The 17,690-nt window shown below is 31.4% G+C and overlaps 1 protein-coding gene and 1 long non-coding RNA gene across 3 annotated transcripts in view; one reads left to right on the plus strand and one right to left on the minus strand.

The window, feature by feature from the left end:
- Su(Tpl) (Suppressor of Triplolethal) overlaps positions 1-17,690 on the minus strand; it is a 113,618-nt gene that overhangs the window by 32,487 nt on the left and 63,441 nt on the right. The window lies entirely within an intron of this gene.
- Positions 3,739-4,560, plus strand: LOC147657775 (uncharacterized). The gene is made up of 2 exons (XR_015291818.1): positions 3,739-4,185; positions 4,269-4,560. It is a non-coding gene; the product is annotated as an uncharacterized LOC147657775 (long non-coding RNA).

Genomic DNA, 17,690 nt, shown 5'->3' on the forward strand with positions numbered 1-17,690 from the left:
TTGGCTAAGCGCATCGGAACCAGCCACGAGGTTAATCAGCGCGTGCGCTACCGGCAGAAAAAGGAATCGTACGAAAAACGCGTTACGCGGTCGCTATGCATAATGCCTCTTGCAATATATATATATATATATTGTAAAATTATTGCAAATGATTATAGGAACATTGCGAATAAATATTTAATCGAATATATTATAAAATATTTTAATGTATAAATTATCTCGTTTAATTTTATATCAGAAAAAACTGTAACTTAAGTAGTTATATTAAAATTCTTATATTAACAACAATTTCTTATAACAATAAAGAAAATCAACACACAATTATAATATTTTTTCTAATTTCAAAAATTGTAGATTTAATTGTAGATTTGTTCTTGATTTTTATTTCAAAATTTTCACAAAATTTAAACTTTCTCTATGTAATTAAGTAATTTAAAAGCCAGAGCAACAATTTTACTTAGAAATCACTGCAATAATGTCGAACTAAACTTGCCTATTTTTGACACGAAGCAATAATTCAAAAGGATTACGAAAAACGGTAAAAGAACGAAAAAAGAAGTGAGAAAGAGAAGGAAAATGATGAGAAGTGGATTCGGGTTACTGGCTGTAAACGACCTTAAAGGCGGGTCGAGGAGGCGCAGACCGTTGCGATAGTAACCTACATAGCGCCGGCAGGCACACTGGACTGCTTAGACTTGTTTACAACGAGACGATAGTACCGAAGACGAGTCAAGTTACGGTTATGAATCTACCGAGCTCTGATTCTCATATCTATGCGTGACTTGTATAACATCTCTACTCAGGCTAGTTGACATGGCCTGTTATTGATACTCTATTTTACATATTAAACTTACATCAAAATACAATAACACTTTCCACTTTGTTATGCTATATTCTCATTTTTCGGACGTTTAATTTTACACATCAGTTGAAAGAATCTTTTAAATTAATGATAACCATTATTTATTATATTATTCTCAATTAGTACTTAAAAATTATATAATAAAATAATTTCGAGAAGAATAAATTTTTTGTAGATAATAAAACAACGTATCAATATATAAATCAACATCGATATAAATATTTCTTACATTGAATTATATGATGCGCATATTGATTCAAAATCAATAAAAATTTCAATAATACCAATATCTGATAAAACACACGTAAAATATATTTACAAATTGTGCAATACTTCATATAAACTTTTTCTTGTCTTATTTAAAATATATTTATATTTCGATATCATATACGTTGCAATACCGTTGCGAAAAAAACACGTGTTTTGTTTAATACGACGCATTAAAATATCACGTTTTTAATCGTATTTTTCAGTTATGAAGAGGAAACAAGAAATCTCGAGAATATCTTAAGTATTCTTTCTTTCTTTTTTTTTTTTTTACTAAGAAACGAGATCTCTAATGTGTTTAATGCCGTATAAAATCTATCGAAGTTTCTATTGAAAAACAAAGTGAGGTTAGAAACTTCAAACTGCTTGCGCCATATGTTGCGCTCTATAACCTTATGAATTATATTTTATTCAAGGTTACATTCTTAGCTTCTAATTCTGTTTACTTGTAAATATTTTTAATATATAAATAATTCGTGTATGAGAAATTTATATATTTTTAGAATAATAATAATAATAATAATATATTGCATGAAATATATATAAATTATACGCATAAATATTGTATATAAGATAAAATAAAAAAATGATTGTTATTCCAAAGTAACTTTAAATAAAAAAAATCTTATTTGAAGAATGTTATTTTACGATTGAAAAACTAACAATGTATTACAACTTGTTGCATTAATGATAATAAAAAATAACATTAAAAAGACAGTGATCTACATTATCGACAGAAGAGAATGCAGACATAACTTTCGATAAACAGAAACTTGTACTTTGCACATTGTCACGCGATTTCACCGATTAATGTTAGTATAGTAACAGCTGTTTCTTTCAATATTGTTTTTTTTCTTCTTTTTCGCTTTATCATGACGTGCATTTATTATAAGTCACTGATAAATACCACGATTTATCTCTCTACTGAATTCAAATTTGCTTCCACTGATTACTAAAAATCGTTCAAGAATTTCTTCAAAGATAAAGCTGCTTTGTATTTCAAAAATTATCCTCGGTTTTACATTGCTTCAAATAGAATTATGAGTTTAGAAGAATTTAATATCTTTCATTAGACAACTCATTATTAAAGTTTAATTCTATTTGATTTTGTTATATAATTTTTTTATAGATAAAAATACAAAGAAATATTTGATTTTAAATCTTATTATTTTACACGGTTTCTTTCAATTTTCAAGTATAAATTAATAATATAAAAATTTTCAAAGTACTGTCTAAAAATTTTCAATCAAACGAATGTAACTGCAATAAATGAATCATGTTGATAATAAAATTTCAATATTTTTTTCTTTTATCTACATTATATCTATTCTTATCACTCAACTTCGATATATATAATTATTAAAAATATAGTAATATCAGAAATTTACGTTAATAATTAGAATAAAATATATTAAGTACAGAGATAATGAAAGAAATAAAAAAAAATATAAGAAAAATAAAAGAAATAATAATTTGTTAAAAAGTAGATCTCATACCAAAGCGTAAATTTACTTTAAAATATTTGTAATGGACTTTGGCATAAACGGATCTACGAGAATAATCTCATGAAATTATTCTATCTCCACCGTAACTCAATTATGAATCCCCGCGCAAAAATAAACTTTAATCATCCCGTTGGAGGGTAAGTGCAATATTTAGCATGACACGGGTAGCATTAAAAGCACGCGTGGGTGTTCGGCCGGACGTGCCAAAAGAGAAGGGGATGCTGTGCGTATAATCGACAACGGGGCGCCGCGTGACGTCACTGCTCGTCAATATTATACCCTTGTCTCGTCGCCACTGATGCTTCTGTTTTTCCCTTACGCACAAAAAAAAACTGCAACAGGTCGTCCTTATATCACATCAATCGATACAATATGGTAGAGAAATAATATTATTTGTTGTCATTTACAACTTTCTCCGCGTTTTCGAAAACCGTAATTTAACAACACCAACGTTAATTGACCGCGTTTGTGCGACACCGAATTCGCCCCGGATCTCGCGTTTTTTCGTTCTTGAAACAGGCACGTAACCGACACCGTTGCGAAATCGATCCCGGTCGAGAGCAACGATAATGACCATAGGCGTCGAAAAGCGTATTTCATTTCTTCTGCGAATGTTAATTACGACGATTCAGCTCATTAATAAAGAAAAATCACAAATGTATCTTGTCCGCGAGGGCGTTATGTAAAAATCGTGTTTCTGTCTTGAACAATCCGTCTCTGTGCCTTTCGAGAAATACGAGTTACGATTGGAAAGTACGGTACTTTCGCGGGAATCCGTACGTCCATTAAATGGACGCTGTAGCTTTGCGAACATATAGCGAATAACCACCGAAATATTTTCTTTTTCGAGCACATTCAAGAGAATTGATTAAAAAATGTTAAAAGGAGAAACCTTCCGATTAATTAATCTCCTCTTAAGAAAAGATAAAGAAAGATACTTGACTCTAAGAGACAATATGGTAGCACAGCCTGTCAAATGATTTACCGGTAATTTTACGACGATGCCAGAGACCTGCGCAGAGAGAAGCATGGAGAGAGAAAAAGCGAACTCGGCAAGAGTGGGGGATCGGTGACAACGTCACGAAACCGAGAGAGATCCTTTGTCGACGCGCGTTGCGAGGTTGCGTTTATTTCAGTCTATTCGTCGCTATTTCTAGCAAGCACCAGATCGAATATGCTTTTTCGTTCTGCCTGCGCCGAGTATATATATGTATACATGAACATACCGTCTTTCCCTTCCTCTTTCTCTTTATATTGTTTTTCTTTCTAATTCTTTCTCCCTTTTTCTTTCATAATACGATCGCGTCATTGTCTTTCTTTGTGCGAGAACTGATTCTCTCTTCGCCGGCTCGCTGTACAGAAATACAGGCAAAGAGAAAAGGTAGAGGAGGGCGAGTGCACGCGCAGTGGAGGATCAGCTGTGTCGACCAACGTATAAATAATTTTCTCGGCCCACTTCCACACACCGTGGTGCAGCGCAAAGGCTATGTTAACCACGGCGTTTACGTCGGTATCCTGTAACGATGTAGCGAGACACTTCGTGAAACGCGCGTATGATGCTCGTTATTTAATGCTCTGTCAAAGCGTAATTTCAACGCTCCTCATCCCTCTAACCATTCTTTTTTATCCCTCAGTTTTTTCGCGGACTAATGGATACACTGGAGTAATTGCAAATGGTATACGACGGAAGGGGAGAAAGAAGAGACGACAAAAGTGTAAATGGCCGGCGAAATTTTATAAACAAAGATAATCTTATGAACTGTGATGAAATAATTGGAATGAAATAATAATTGTATATTAATTACACACATGTAAAGAAGTGAAAGAATGTTAGAGAATTAGGTATTATATGATGATTCCTTATGCTCGATTTCTACTTCGATAGTGAGAAATTCGATAAATAAAAGTTTATCGTTTTAAAGTTGATTTAGCGATTTATTAATATGATTATTTTTCGTTTTAGATATGTAATTATACATTCTACGTTAAATTATCATGACATAATTTTTTATTTTTTTCTATTCTAATAATAAAATAAAAATAATCGGTAAATAACAAAAACATTATTAGAAAAGCTAATAGTAAAAAACATGAGAAAAGAAAGTCAAGTGGCAATGAGATTTCTCGTGACTAAATAAGGATAGAGTCAAGGCGTATGCGATCGAGAATTCGGAAATCGGTGGAATGTCACTCATGATCAGGTGTCACACGAGGCAACGTATCGTTTGTAAACAAGCCAGAACATGACAGACAACTAGAAATCGGAAAACTTGGAAACGTACCACTATTAAGACGTTTCGCTGGAACATTTCTTTGCTATTTTCATTTTTAATTTTATTTTCAGTTATAGATTAAAGAAAGATTTGATTTCATTCCATTCCAAATTTTTAAATACATTAAATATACTTAAGGATGAATAAATTAATCATTATTATTCTATCTGTGAATTAAAATTTAATTTAATTATACAATGCTTATTATTTGTGTTTTGTGAATTGAAAAGATTTATTTTTCAATTCATAAATTTTTGCTTTTTTATTTATAATGAAGTTATTTCATTACAATACATTTATTAATAATATTGATTGATTACTTTAATGAGAAAAATTTTCTCGGATTTTTAATTTATCTTAAGGATTCGAATTATGATATTTTTATGATTGTTTTGTATTTTAACTTAGCATAATATTCGAACTATTCTAGGAATTTTTTAACATCTTTGATGATCCTTGAAAATATCGTTCCAACTGAATACCTTGCTTCAAAAATAATCTCAGCAATTGTTCTTTAATGCAATATTCTTACAACACGTTTCAGTAAACAAAAATTGCTTACAATTCATAAAGAAAATATTTTAAAATCCATGTCTTGAAGCTGAGTGAGTCATAATTCAAAAAGTTGGCTACCTACCTTCGAATATTTATGTACATATTATATATACACGCATCATTTACATGAAGATGACTCAATTTACAATTATTAAATACTTAAATGAAATTTGAAATGGCATTGAATATCAAGAATAACAAATAATATAATAACACAGAAGTTAATACGGAAGTTTTCTTATCCTTGAAAAGAATCACTAATTAACTAATTTTTCAATTCATTGTGATTAATTATCGTATTATTATTATTATTATTATTATTAATATACTTTCTTATTTAACTATCAGACAAATGTTTTTATATTTGAAGATGATTATTCAATTTCAAAAAAAAAAAAAAAAAAAAAAAAGAACAAGATAAAATCCCAAATGTTTTTTTAAAATCTAAATTTTATGTTAACAAAAAGAAAATACAAAAATAATCAATTTTTTTAGACGATGAAACAGAAAAAAATAAAAGATGATAAGAATGTAGAGATGATAAAGATAAATAAATTTAGATTTAGACAATTACAGAATTCAAATAATAAAAATAAGAAAACAGGAAGGAAAAATAAAAACGATTCTAAGGAAGTCAGCAAGGAGAAAAGGCGTCGTGCGTAGCTAGTAACGAAGCTAAAGGAAATTCGTGTATGGGGAACAACGGTATGGCGAGCTCCATTGAGTGTAAAGCCAGCAAGGTAACGGTTTCCGGGCAAGGATGTGGCACAACCTACATACCTTCGCCACGATGTAGCAGAAGGAGGATAGGAAGAGAGGAAGAAGCGAGTACGAATGGGCAGAAGGAGAAAAAGAAGGAAAAAGCCGACCAACAGCCACTGGCGAACCGACGAGAAAGATATGCGGAGAGGAAAGAAAAGAATAGAGAGACAAAAAAAGACGGTCGACTGGCTCCCAAGCGAGAGACATCCTCCCCTCTTTCAGTTTATCTTTCGTAAATCGAGACAATCATTCGAATTTCACGAAACATGCAATTATATCCAGTTTTTAAAAAATCATCAACTATCTCAAATTTTATTCTCGTTGTCACGTAACGGAAAAAGTTGGATAATCTGGTTTCTTCGTTTTCGACGCTTTGTAATTATTTATGTATTTTTTACGTGAAGAAGTCATTCAAAATAATTTTGATTATAATAATGATCATAACTATTATCTTCAGTTTATATTGCATTATATATATTACGTATATATCTTTTTGTTCAAAAATTATTCTCGTTTCATGATTAATAAATAAATTTAATACTTTTAATATAATTGCTAATTTAATAGAATGTCGAATATAATTATAATTTAAAGCTCATAAATATATATGATATAATGCCTATGTAGTGGTATGCCTATTTTCTAATAGGATAAAATATTTAATCATGAAACAAAAATCTATTTTAAAATCAGTTAAACTTAACGTATTAATTTTATCATGCTTCATTGAGGAATAAAACATATATTATTGCGATAAAATCAGTTTTCGTGTCTTTTGCTTGAATTCCAATAAAAAAAAAAGGTAACGCGTGAGAGGAAGAGAGAGAAAATGATAGGCGACCGACTCGTTTCTTATGCGCGTAAAGTTCTGCAGTGAAAGGAAGTATAACACGGCTGTGGTACATAGTTACTTAATCTCCGTTTGACAGAAACGAGGTCATTTTTATCGAGGCCCTCGTTGGAGAGCCAGCCGCCAATGTGGCGCGTTCTCGTAAAACGAATCTGATCTGAGCTGGGAACGCGTAACACACATATACACGACTTACACGCACACGATTATTTCTCGGTTGCGAACGGAACAGTGGTAGCAACAACGCATTATTTGCCGACTTTATTTTCCTCGACGAGTGACGTTACGCGTAATTACGCGCGGAATTGCGTTAAACTCATCTTCGCGAATCGAATTCCAAAGTGTGGACATTTGTCACGGCGATTATCTATTTCGTTCAAAGTATTATGATTATGTACTCGATGATATTCATATATGAATTCTTTGAATTTATTATATTTATTTTTTCACATATAAGCTTCGTTGAAAAATAATCCAATTCGATTTATTATCGAAAAACTAACCAGTTAATTCATGGCAAGTTATCTTCATAGGTTAGGTTTTTCATAGGTTAGATAATAAAATTAATCCTATTAAAACATGCTTATAACAGAAGAGGATTCATATAGGAGAATTAATCACAGAATTTCGAATTCAATCAGAACCATAAAAAGAGATCCAAGTCGAGCGATACGATTGCGATAGATTCGTTCTTTTTATTTTTCTTTCTTCGTGGCCGCCATTAAATTTGTACGTTACTGGAGGTGAGGGCCGACGAGCGCAATACACAAGAACACTTTCGCCGACGTGCTTGCTTTTTCCTCCTGCCGATCTAAAAGTGCGTGAATCTCCCTCTCCAGTTGCTTTTTCCCCCTCTCTTTCTCCTTCTGTGCAATGGCAAGTCGCAGTTCTTTAACCGAATAGAAGTATATATCCCTTCTCTTTGAATCTTTCCCCCACTTCTTTACGCCATCTTTCTCTGATCCATATCAATCCATCTCTCTTTCTTCGCCAGATTCGCCGTTTGGTCTGTCCTCGTTACACGTCTTGTTACCTCCCCTTCACTCATCGCTTCTCAAGAATCCGGATCTAGTCTCAAGGTTTACATAAAGGAGCTTGGACGAAGCCCCCGTCTTTTCTCAGCCGCGCTATGATTAGCTTCGTTCTCCACCGAAGAATTTCTATTACATATCGTTTGAAGACCCGCTAACAATTCTCCGGGGTTTCCCGAGACTGGCTGGCACAAGTGCATCTATCTAGTGGGAAGTCTTTGCAGCCATGGAATATGACGTCTCGGGGTTACATTGTCAGCGATATATGAAGTATTGCAAGTAAATTTATTGTGAGACAAATTTTGAGATAATTTTATATAGTTATCAAATGTAATTAAAGTTACAAGATTTGATGAGCATTTTTACAATTAAACGTGATATTTAGAAAATATTAGAAAAATATATTGAAAGAAATTTAAATTTGACGACAGAATCGATCGTAAAGAATGAATAAAATTTTAACGGATAATTTATTTTAGCAAATAAACTTTTAAAAAAAATTACGACGTTCTTTTATCACATTCTATTTACTTTCGTAAGAATAATATTTTTATAATTCAATAATATGATACTGTGAAAAAATTTGCCAAATATTTTTCTTGATATCACGTGATCATCTGAACAGATGACACTGAAAGTCTTCCTGTTTCCTCGCTTGAAATGAACGCGTGTAAGTATACAAATGTTTCACCAATCGCATTCTCTCCTACCGGGTGTTTCACAACGAACTATATACGAAAGAAGTATGTAATGAGACGCGAACCGTTAACCGAACGAAGGAAAACGAGCTGTTGGCTGGCCTACCATTGCGACACAATAGCCATCCAGTTAGTATATGTATATTTATATATATATACATACATACATACATATATATACATATATAAACGAGTATATAGAAAGAGAGATTACTTTCTCTACAGAGCAATTACGATATACATGGCCTATGTAAACGGTTCGAAAGCGGTTCGATTTTAATTGACTGAAAGAAATAAACGAACATCATTGTCGGAAGTTTTTCTTTTCTTTTTCCATGATGTATACTCCTGTCTATTCTTCAATATGTAGTGCAACGATATTACCGACTGAGACATCGTTTGTCTATCAATCTTAATCATAGATAAAGTATAAAATAGACGAGACACTTAACGTATTTTTTTGTTCACCTGATCCAAAGACTATATTGTGTCACATGCAATATGATTTATGGAATAAAACATCACTGTAAGAACCATATGAATAAATATAGCGATAACGAATTGTCTTTAATAAATTGATATAAAATTATAATCGCGATAAATTTATAAAATCCAGCTTAAAACAATATCAGTTATTTTTATGAGAATAAAAAAAAATATATTTTAATGACATTGAGATTAAGTGAGCTTGCATTTCAAAATTTTAGTTATTCTTTGAAATAAAATATCATTGTACGAAATTTATATATTATATTGAAGCATTATCTTACTAAAAGATTTTTTTCAATACGAGTTTGAAAATATAGTTGAAGAAGTGAAATTTATGTCGAGCATATAAAAACTTTTACAGTAAATTCAGGAACAATGAGGATTATATATGGTTCCTTTCAATCCAGGCACTAGAAAACTGCTGAGAAACTCTAGGGAATCCAAAATGCTCATGAAAATATATGGTTGGGATATTTTCAAATTATTTTCCAAAGTTTTCCAAATTTAAATGTGAAAAAGTTAAAAAAACAAAAAAATATTTTTAACATTATTTCGTGAACATATTCTAAATCAATAATTCTAAATTAATATTAAACAATAAGCTATCTTTCCATAATATGCAATAAATTTTAAAACTAAACTTTGGAAAAACTTTTTATTTTTTCAATGGAGATAATATCTATTTTCGTAGATGATATATTTTATATTTAAATGAAAAATTATATTCATAAAAATATAATCAATAAAATATTTATAAAAATCATCATAAATTATTCTAATAATTCTAATTACTGATTTAGTGCAATCTCCAATCCAACCAATTGAATTTTACAAATATTGAAAACAACAGAACAAACAGCCGTTTCTCCTTGATATGTAACCAATGAGATAAGTAAGTAGTTAAAGATAGCATCCAACAGTGAATGGAAGGGGAACATGACCGGATCTCAGACTGCTACATTCAATGTTACATGGATATTGGCATAAGATTTCTTGTGCAAGATCCTATTACTATAGGTAAATAATTACTATAGAATATTATACATATCCATCTATATTTATTTATAAACAATATAATATAATCCATAATCAATTGAATGATTTTAATTAAATGATGACAATAGTTAAAAAAGAAAACAGCAATTATATGAACCAATAATTCTAACGTACCATTTATTTAAGTAACATCTGTACCCTTTTCCTTCTCTTTTTTTTTTATTCGATACGAAATTCATCGGTATAATTTCTTTTCTCTTTTAAATTCTCGTTAATGACGTACATGCTTCTGATTTGCGTGTGACAAATATTTACGAATGGAAAAATAAGATTTATTTCACGACATCAATGATAAAAAGTAGTTCTTTTTTTTATACTCCACGAAATAATTTTCATGCCGAATATTATGAATAATAATTAAGATAATGTTGCATGAATAAAACATATATTTGACGAATAATCTGGAATAATCTTTTAATTGAAATTAATTTTTTTAAGAAAATAAAATTTCACGATCTTTGAACTTCATTCTTTAAAATAAAAATTTATTGAACTTCATTCTACACAATTTTAAAATATTTATTTAATTCTCTATTTTTCACTTACTGTTACTGATAAAATTCTCGAACTATTATATTTACAATATTCAAAATTCGATCGAAACTTGCAAATAAATCAAGTTCTAAGAATTTTAATTTGCATACAATAAGATCGATTTCGATCTTTCTATCAAAGTACTATTGTTTTTAATTTCTAAGAAAACTAGAAAAATCTTGATGCGCATGATTGAATAATTGTTTTATTTCGAAAACGCATTGTTAACATAACTCTATAAATATCTTTTTATCTCCACTCTACGTTATTAACAGACAGAAGAAAAATGATGACGATTAATGCATTTCACCGTGACCGTGATACGACGATGGTCGTGCACATATGTTTCATCACGGTCATTTATCGTCTTCTTCACCCGTCATTTATCTCACGCTGGTCGTTCGTGCGGATTTGATCTTTTTTTAAAATTAAGAAGGAAGAAACATTCCGATTGGACATTAAATAAGAATATATAATTCATAAATATAAATACCGATAATCGTCACAATAAACATATGTTCATACAAAAGAATTGAATTATCTGAATTTTTATTATCTACTCTTGAATCGATTAATTATGAATTATTTATTAATCTTGTATTTAATCCTGTTTATACGGGATAAAAAATGAATATTTTTAACGTTTATAGATATTATTTATAAGTCGTCATTTACACGTTGAAATAGAGTTTGCTTAAGTTAAGGTGGTATTATTTTTTATCTACAATAGGACGAATGATTCAATGTAATTTGTATTATTCAATTTTCGATATTTAATTAATATTTATAAATGAGATTTAATTTTACATCATTTTTATCCATTTATAAATTACACTACAGATGTAAGTGAAAGTAACTGCATTGGTTAAAACATTCTTAAAAAAAAAAAAAAAAAAAAAAACTTGATAAATTGAAAAGAAATCTTTTCACTTTATATAACTACTTCCATCCAAAATCGTGTTACTTAAACACTACGTAGTAGAATTAAAGATTGAATTATTTCATGGAACCATAGACTGCACATGTTTCAATAACAATTCATACGAAATATGTATTATAAAGATTTTGATTTAATAAATATATTATCAGAAGTCACGAGTGTTTATACCATTCGAACGTCCGTTCATTTCGTTGTTTTATGTTTCGATTGCAAAATTTTGCCAATTTCGAAATTCTGTTCGACTATATACAATATTTTTAAAATCAGTTATCTCTGGCCAAGTCTGTCCAAATTTCAAGAATACTGGAATTGAAATTTAAGATCGCGAAGATCGACTTAATATTTCACAAAATTATTAATATTTTACGTGTATTTAATCTTAATTAAATTATTTGAAATTCATAACGAAAACGATCCTTGTTTATCACGATTTGATGATTTAATTTGATGTATCGTAGATACTTATACCACTTATACCATTTTTGCAACAATGGATGTACAATGGATATCTTATCAAGAAAAAAATTGAATATCATTCTCACTTATTGCACGCGTGTCAAAGTTTTAAATCTAGATCGCAGAAACCTGGCTATTTAATAAAAATGTGATATAAATGTCGGATACTCCAACTTGTTTTTCCAACCTTATGACGAGTTAAATAGGGATCACGCTACAATACGAGTTAATCTGATATATTCGTTACACGATATCACAATTTCTCTTCCGCTGTTATTACGACCAGGCATTAGGTATTCTCAAGTTGATTGCCATGTGCTATCTTCATGGGAAGTGATAACGCAATGGAACTGTTGGGTGCAGGTTAGTTCGGATAACGGGCATATGATAATGCTGTACTTACGATATAAATATTTAGCGGTGTTTTCAAACATATACCTCTATATGTGATATATTGTTTGAAAAAAAAAAAAGCTTTAACTCTTATAAAATTTTCGTTAATATTAAATTATAAAATTCCATAACGATATTAATATTATATATCCCATAATACAGGGAGGATCCTTTACATGACAATAAAAAAAAAATGTATACCATTCAATTAAATCGTCTTCAAAATTCGTCTTCAAGTCGAATGAAAACTAATCGAGTTATTGGTTTTAAACCTTAAAAAAATTCAGAACACGTCTTTGAAGGCTTAATTCTCTTAAATTCCAAACAAAAAGAAGTGTCGTATCATCTGTAATATCTTCCAAAATATATCCCGGAGGTTAATTTTTTCTCAACTCGATGCACTTTTTCCCTGTTACCCGTTATCCGCTCGAGAACTTTCCACGTGCCTTTACGACCACACGATCGACTGCGTGGGGACGTTAATTGATCCCCAACGAGGCGTAAGAAAACGCTCAGTCGATAAGTAGAGGACGGAAGCGGTCTCGAGCGATCTCAAAATAAGAATACACGGTTAATAATCCTATCCTCGACGTGGAAACGTTTTCCGCGGAAAAATCTTCAGTTTATAACAGGACGTCGGTTTAACCCACTGACACACTATTTATCCTCGCGTTCCATCGTTAATCGGTGATTCACACGGCCGAGTCCGGCCTTTTAAAAGACCCTATTTGCGCGTAATAATTTCGATTGATCGATTCGCACAGTTCGTGAAATTTTTGAAACTTCAGGGTAATTTAATTAAATTGTTCACGTTGTGAACTAAAAAATTTTAAACACGATATAAAACTCATTAGTATTATCATTAAGACATGTTTATGTCACTTTACAACTTCGTTTCAAAGCTTTTATCTGAGTCTTATCATTTAGAAGATTTAAATGGTAAGTTGTTTTGTAAGATGATTTGTTCCATGAGTCACGTCCAACATTATATATTATTTGAATTTTATAATAAATTTTCTTATTTAAATTTATTTAACAAATCGGTCGGCAAAGTTCAGAAATCTAAACTTATCGACAAGGAAACATTCGACGACAAGAAATTTAAAATTTCTAAAATTTTCATCTTATCTTTCTATAAATAGAATCAACGAACGAATGAATGAAATTCTCTCGATAAAAATAAATCCAAACGCGATAATAAAAAAACTTTTTTATTTATTTTGTGTACATCGATCAATATATCCCGGATGAATGTTCGAAACTCCATTCAATAGTCAGAAATAATTTACTTATGTATATTATAAACGACAATTCAATCTAATCGCTTCTTTCTTCTTCCTTTTTTTTTTTTTCCTTCCATCTTCTAATAATACACTCATTTCCATAAAACAAGCACAAGAAAATTATCGTTTTCGTCACGTTCCCGGCTTGCTGAATGATGAATTTTAAACGACAGAAACAGATAACGCAACGGGGAAGTTTTGTTTTGCATAAACCGAACCTCGCCCCGCGGCTAATTTTCCCGCTCTGCAAACACAGGCGATAAGATAACGCGAGGTGGCTAAGGGATGAAGATTATATTCGAGTCTGTGACGTCTGTTTTCACATATTATATATATATATATATAGTGGTAAAACGAATAAAACAATCGATAATAAATTAAATCATTAAGAGACAATATTAAACGTGACACTTCGCACCTAGAACTGTATATTTTTCCTTTCCACTTTTTCTTTGTCCAACGTACGATAATTACTTTAAACTGGTCTTTAATCCAGATGAATTGAAAATAGATGTATCGATTTAAGCGGCGAGTTTAAGTAAATGGCTCACAATCGTTGCTGAAACATCATTTCCAACGTTGCGAGCGATTAATTTTAAACACACCAGTTAAGTCGATGTTTTGCATCACAACATGTTTCAGCATCCGTAAACTGCTCGACATATGATTAATTTTACAACTTGGTTGTATCGTTGGTACTCTATATATCCAACGACGAGCGGAATTTGTAACGTGACCCCGAGTTTTCGCGATCCTCGAGCAGAAACACGACGCGTGTGCTTTCCGCTCGACGATCGATCCTATTTCAAATCGCATGATTTTCCATGGAGATATGTTAGGAATTGCGAAGCATCCTCCTTACAATTGTTGCATAATGTATTTTCTTAACTTTCTTAATGCCTTTCTTTCTTTCTTTTTTAAATTGATCGATACAGAATCGTAATAATTTTACGTTGCTTTTTTGGCCAAACAAAATAATTCTAGGGAGAAGGAAAGATGATGTGACGAGTAGCAAGGAATCTGAATAGTGTAATACAAGTAGAAGACAGGAAGAATAATTGCCAAATTATGAGAAGTATGACGTGACAATGAGAAACGTTATGTACGACGATTTGTGAAGTATGTTGTACGTGTGTGGGCGTGAATGTAATCCTTTTGATGCATTCAAAGAATGCGCAGGTGTTCAGTGTGCAAATGTCATAATGCCGCTTATTTAAGCGACTCTGTTTTTGTAATAGTTCTAGCTTTCTTCCGGTTTTTTCAAGTTTTCATCTCGCAACAGGAAACGGGTAAAATCATACTCATTTTCTGTTTTTTCAATGAAACAAATATTCGAATTCGACAAGTTTTAAATTAATACGAAACTATTTATTTTGATTTTTAATAAATTTATATCATATAAAATTTTGTAACATAATTTTCCAAAGATTTCAAATGAAACTAATTTGAGATATAGAAATCGATGATTTACGACTCTTATGAAATTTTTAAATGTTTAAACAAATCTCTTAACTGCTAGATCTTGAAAATATTTTTGCATAAAATTGTTTGTTCGTGATCGTATCTCGATTAACGATTAAATTCTTATAATAGAACGTCCACGTGGTGAACGCTACAATAAACCATTACAATGTTATAGTGAACCACTATCGTTCTTCCGGAACGATAGTTCACTTTCCCTTAAATAAGACGAAAAATACTTAAATGAAGGAAAAAAAAAAAAAATAAATAGAAAAGCAAAAAAGAAACGGAGTTTCACATGAAGAAATTCGAGACGAGGGCGAAACCATTTTACGTTCACCGCATAGCTTTCCATGACTGAAATTGCGAGACGTATTGTTCAGAAGCCAGCAACAATATTATCGAGTCACGGTCGATCTATTCCCAGCTAAAAGTAGCCAATCAGACGTGTTAATTAAAGGATTTTAATTATGCCTAACAACCCTGCGTGTTGCGAAAATGTGATATCGATTATAATTTTGGGCGCACACATCAAGATGAAATTAGAGAGAAAGAGAAATCTCATTATCTATCTCGTTATCTTTATGAAACAATAATTTTCAATATAGAAAATACGTTTATGTACATACATTAAAAAAAAAAAAAAATACTTAATAAAATAATTCCCTTCATTTTCTAGATTTCTTGCACAAATATTAATCCTACGTTGAATTAAAAAAAAAAATATGTACTCACGAATCTCACTAAAAAATCCCTACGCAAAATAATAAAAACCCTAGTAGTTTCCTTTTAACCTCGCAATCCTCTATTATCATTTATACTATCATTTATAAAAAAAAAAAAAAAAAAAAAAAAAATCGGGTTAATCCAATGCACGGTGATTGATTCGCGGGAAACCTGGACGCACAATGCGTGCGAAGAATCTATGCGTCGCAACGTCTTTGGCGGCAGTAGCGGCAAGTGAAAGTCATACACGCCAGTAATGAATTCGGAATTTCAGCAACTACACGTGTATATTCAGGATCTCGACTCACGAGGAACAAATTCGAAATCCTTGTTTCGAACGAAGATGCGAAAACCTAGCTAAGAGCTAAGGTGAAGAGAAAAAAAGCCAAGGAGAGGAAGCACGAAAAACCGAGATAAGATTAAGAGAAAAAGAAGATAGACGTATATAGGGACAGAATGAAACGGAGGAAGAGAGACGGAGAAGAGGAGAAAGCATGCGGAACGAAGGAAGACGGATGGAAGAAAAGGAAAGGCTTGGCTGGGAAAAGGAAGATGGATAGAGCAATCGGTACGTTGGAGGGAGAAAGAACGAAAGTGTAAGAAAAGGATGTAACGCAGTATGTAGGATACAGAGGCACGCGCGCGTGCGAACGATCGTTTCTACTGGTCGCACTCGCACGATCGCACGCGGAATTTCCGGCCTAAATCGTTCGAGCTCGTACGACCTTGCGAGGATTTCACTACTAGAGGACTCTGAAAGCGAGACAACCGTCCGCTGGTCAATTTATGATTGTCATGGTATATTAACCTCTTCAAGGATATTGACACAATTGTTTTATATTTCATTTTCGTAGTACTAAATATTTGCGCTCGTACATCATTTAAAATATAATGGTAAGATGTAATTAGTTAACGTGTATAAAATAGTGTATGTTCTAAAGTTAAAACTTTTAACTTTTTGTATTTAATAAAATCATTTTATTTGAAGAGAAATGAAAAACTATCTCACATAAGGCACATTGACTCTGTCTCAAAAAATTCTTTTTCTGTCTTTGACAGAGGTTAAATGTCCTTACCTTCCTATACATCTTCCATACATATTTCTCTCAATTTGCGTGTCTTTATATCCATATTTACTTCAACAGTCTCGTTAATTACTCCATTATATTACTTCATGAAAATTATACACACATTTTTAATGGTTCAAAAACGACACAAATTTACCGGTGGCAATTCTGTTATGAAGTGTGTTTAGATAAGAAAATGTTGAACGCTCGAATTTGGTGTGTTCATGTATTTCTTTATATAATATAATTATAAAAAATTTTATCTTTGTACTTGAGTTGAGTTCAAGACACGATGATTATTCGTAAGAATAATTCCTCTCACGATCGTTCGCGTTGGAATGACCCGTTGCTTGATCTGTTTCTATCGATCAAGATTCAGAATTAGAAAGAAAGCTATTCTCCGATGATAACCGATTTAAACGTGTCAACTTTTCGATAACTGTATTCGCAATGATCGAACAGATCGAAAATTTCAACAATCG

The sequence above is a fragment of the Apis florea genome, unplaced genomic scaffold, assembly GCF_048593485.1.
Source record: "Apis florea isolate Af1SG1 unplaced genomic scaffold, ASM4859348v1 contig_2839_pilon, whole genome shotgun sequence".
In the NCBI taxonomy this organism is placed as follows: Eukaryota; Metazoa; Arthropoda; class Insecta; order Hymenoptera; family Apidae; genus Apis; species Apis florea.